Raw genomic sequence first — 4,566 nt, forward strand, 5'->3', positions numbered from 1 at the left:
GCTTCAAATGCTGACATCTCTAAGCACTTTACCCAATCCGAGCAACAGTTTTTTCAGCGCTTCGATAACATTGATGCTACTCTATATCAGATTTGTCAGCAGTTCCACATCTCATCGCCACCCCCACCTCGTGAACCATCTAGTGAAGAAGATGTTTAAAAACTTTTATTTATTATTTTATGTTTTTAATTTTATTCTATTTTAAGCCTACTTTCTATTTTTCTTTAAGCTTATTTTTATTAGATTTTATAATTTTATTTTACAATTATCAATTTCAACTATTCCATTACGAGTAATTATGCTTCCTTATATTTCCTAAAAAAGTTTCTGATTCTGTCATAGTTATAAAGAGCTCCTCAAGCTCATCATCACATAGGAACTAAAAACTCCACCGGGAAAGGTTCTCCACGAGTGCCATGTCCTGCTCGACCACAACCATAGCTACCACCAGATATAATATTCTTTTGGCGTAGGACTTATGGACTAATGAACCTCTAACACCATCGGAGTATCCTTCTCCACTCTCACGCCAATTATTCTCCAAAACTCCAGTTCAAGGAATTCATTCATCATTCAGGAAGTTTCACTTCTCTCCCTATCTTATGATTATAAATCTATCTTTTTCAATATATCTGCCTTTTTACATTAAGGGCAATGCACATCTTAAGTGTGAGGGGTCTTTTATATCAGAAAAATCCCTGAATTTTGTTTTAGTCTCATGCGATCTTCTCATATCTTTATTAGAATGAATTCTAATTAGTCTATAATGTTTATTGATATATCTTGAATTAAAACATAGGCATTTATGCATTGATTGTTTAAACTTTAAGACATTAGGGAATCAAGCATGATAAGTTGATTTTTGAAGAATTAAAAACTTTTAGGTTGTTTCCCCAAGTTTAGGTATTACCTTGAGTTGGAATTCACAAGTTTAAACATCAAAAAGCCATAATTTTTGTGAGATCTTGAGCCTTTAGAGCATTTATTATTTCTTTCATGCTCACTTTCATTATGAGTGCGTCAATATTGAATTGTTATTCTAGAACTTGCTTGATTATGCATGTCAAGACCACACCATTTGATTTGATATGTCAAAATGATAAAGGCACATAGGTTTAACCTACTCACTCCACAAAAGCCTACCTTCATAATTAACCCTTAGTGAACCCTTTTGAGCCTAACAAGCCATTAATTGATTTACCCTCAATATTAACCCATAAACCATTATTGTTGAAATCCCCTAATTTAATCCCTATTTTTGTCGAGATTTGTGTTGGAATAGTTGCTTAGCTCTATTTTATTCTATTTTGTAATTTAATTCTTATTTTGATAAAAAAATACATTTATACATATTAGTAGTAGTAATCTTCTGAGCTAAAGAAGTTAAACTCTATATTCTAAGAAAAAGCTCTGTTGTACACAACTGATGGCTAGTCATTCTTCTAGTTAGGTAATTTTTCAATTCAATCTCGATTCTAACCCTTTCTTTCAGCTTGTGACTACACCCTCTAACCACAGCCACGTTATAACCCTCTAAAGACCTTTTGATTGATTTTTCATTTCAATTTATAGTGGTGAAGATTTGATTTTCATGTAAGCCTATGGTAATGACTTTTCATTATTGACTATTGAGTGCTTCATTTATTATACTTTAATACCTCGAGTGATTTGAGTGAATCTTTCGTGAGGATGTGAAACTGTGATATTTTGAATCAAAGGTAATTACTTAGATGAGGGGAGACACCTATATTTTCATAATAAAATGCTCAACTTGGAATGTTTGAAACTTTGATGTTCTTTCAGTTGAATTTTCAATGTATGATTACCTATGGATTATTTTGAGGTATTCTCGATAGAAATTATAAGTTGAGAAGAATTTATTTTGATTATGAGTTGAGGATTTTGCTTGAGGATAAGCAAATGCTTAAGTGTGGGGGTATTTGATAAATTGCAATTTATACATATTTCTATCCCATGCTTAGCACAATTTAAAGATGATTTTTCCTTAGATTTGGTGAATTTGATACTCCTAATACCTTAATTTCATGTTTTATACTTAGGTGAGCATAGGAGAGTGAAAGGAATAAAAAACGGGCCAAAAACGGAGAAAATGGGCCAACGCACAAAATCAACACTACCTGGACTTCCTCACACGAGTAGACCACATGGCCGTGTCAAGTTGGAAAAATCGAAGCACGACTCACACAGGTAGACCACTCGCCCGTGCCTATTTAACAAGCTTGACCACTGCCTGAAGTAATTGCACATGGGCGTGTCCCTGTCGAGCCCAAGGAGAGTCTTATTTGAAAAATGCCACTTTTGAGGGCTCTTAGGCATTCCAAAGCCTATAAATACAACCAAAAGGAGGAGGAAAAGGGGACACACATGAGGAAGCAATGAATTGCTCAAGGAAAGCCGATCGATCCATCTCAGAAGCCGGATCCACCATCAAGACTTAAGATGTCCCTTCAAATTCTCCCAAGAGTTTTGGGTTTTCTTATGTTTTGTTATTTTAATTCTTTTGAGATGTGTTCATTCATTAGTATGAACTAAAACCCCTAAATACCTAAGGGGAATGAAACCTAAGACGGATCCTGTTATTATTATCTGAATTGTATGATAAATATTTAACTTGTTCTTAATTATGTGTTCTTAATACTTGTTTTGATATTCGAGGATATTGATTCAAGTTAAGCTCTTATTCAGAGGAGGAATAGACCCTGTCTAAGAGTAAATTTGTCATAATTAAGCGGAGTTGGTTGCGCGCCTAGAGATAGGGTGACAAGATTTTGCCGGATTAGAGTGAAACCTAATAAGAGGATCCATAGATCAAGTTAATGCAACCCCAGGGCCTTTATTAGAAAGAGATTTTAATTATTCAAACTAGGGTTAGACATTGTTAGTCTCGAGAGAGATAATAATATAACTTAGGGATCTCTACGAAACAAGTTGAAAGAATAAATCATCCGATTCAGAGTCAAATAACAAGTGAAGTCTAGGTGGAGTTTTCCTTAGGTATTGTCTTAATCAATCGAGTTTTCCAAAAAGTATTTTCCCTAAATTTCTTTTCTGTGATTTCTTAGTTTAATTAATTAGTTAGATAAACAAAACCTTTTTTATTTTTAGGCTAGATAATAAAAAGAAAGTTGATACTAGTACTTTTAGTTCCTTTGGGTTCGATAATCCAGTCTTGCTAAAGCTATACTACTGTTCGATGGTACACTTGCCTTTATCCTGATAATAGTTAGTTTCAAGAACGATTCATTATAAATATTTAAAACCTGTCATGAATATCACGTATCAATAGATGATTTGTTTGACCAATTGAAAGGGGCCACATGGTTTTCAAAGATAGACTTGAGGCTCGATTACTATTGATTGAGAGTTAAAGACTTGGATGTGCCGAAAGCTGCATTTCGGATGAAGTATGGTCACTATGAATTTTGGGTTATGCCTTTTGGTTTAACGAATGCTCCCACTGTGTCTATGAACTTAATGAATTGGATTTTTAGACCATACTTAGATAAGTTTGTGGCTGTGTTTATTGATGATATTTTGATTTATTCTCGAAATGAGTCCGAGCATGTTGAGCAATTGAAAACTGTTTTACAAACTTTGAGAGATAAACAGTTGTATTTTTTAAAATGTGTATGATTAAATCAAAATTAAAGTTTCAACTATACATTTAAACCACAATTAGAATTTCACGTCTACAATTACACATTAAACCAAAATTCATATATAATTCTGAGATGTATCACTATCAACATTTAGATGTATACATATAATTAAATATTTAATTATGGTTTAAGGGTTGGGGTTAAGGGTTAAGGGTTTATGGTTTATGGTTTATCATTTAGGGATAGGGGTTCTGATATAATGTTTATTATTTTGGGGTTTAGGGTTTATGATTTAAGATTTAAAGTTTAATGTCCATGGTTTAAGGGTTTAAGGTTTATGACATAATGTTTATTATTTTGGATTTAGAGTTTTTGGTTTAGGGTTTATAGTTTATAGTTTGTGGTTTTTTGTTTTATAGTTAGGGTCGTGGTACTGTTCATGGTTTTAGGGGTTAGTCTATTGAAGTTTAAGGGTTAGGGTTTTTGATAAAATAACAAAAAATTAAATTATTTTAGGGTTTAGGTGAGCAATAAGATTCTTTTTTAATTACTTTTATCCATTGTAATATATATATTTAGGGTTTAGGGTGTCGGTTTGTGGTTTATGGTTTATGGTTTATGGTTTGAGGTTTAAGGTTTAGGGTTTACTGTTGGAAAATTGAAGCAACATTTGGATTTTACTGAGAAAAATTTTGAAATTAAAAAATAGAAAAATACATGTCAAAAATGAAAGAAAATAAAATACTATTAATTAAAATAATTTTAAATTTTTTTTTGGTATATGACTAAATTTTTTAATTAATTTCTTATATAATTGTAAAGAAGATAATATTTATTTTAATATATTAAAATTATCAATATAATTTAAATTATTTAAGAGAAAATGGTAAAGTTTATATATATTAAAACAAAATAAGGGATTTTTAATGAAGCAAAACGGTGTCAT

The sequence above is a fragment of the Gossypium hirsutum genome, chromosome A10, assembly GCF_007990345.1.
Source record: "Gossypium hirsutum isolate 1008001.06 chromosome A10, Gossypium_hirsutum_v2.1, whole genome shotgun sequence".
Taxonomy (NCBI): Eukaryota; Viridiplantae; Streptophyta; class Magnoliopsida; order Malvales; family Malvaceae; genus Gossypium; species Gossypium hirsutum.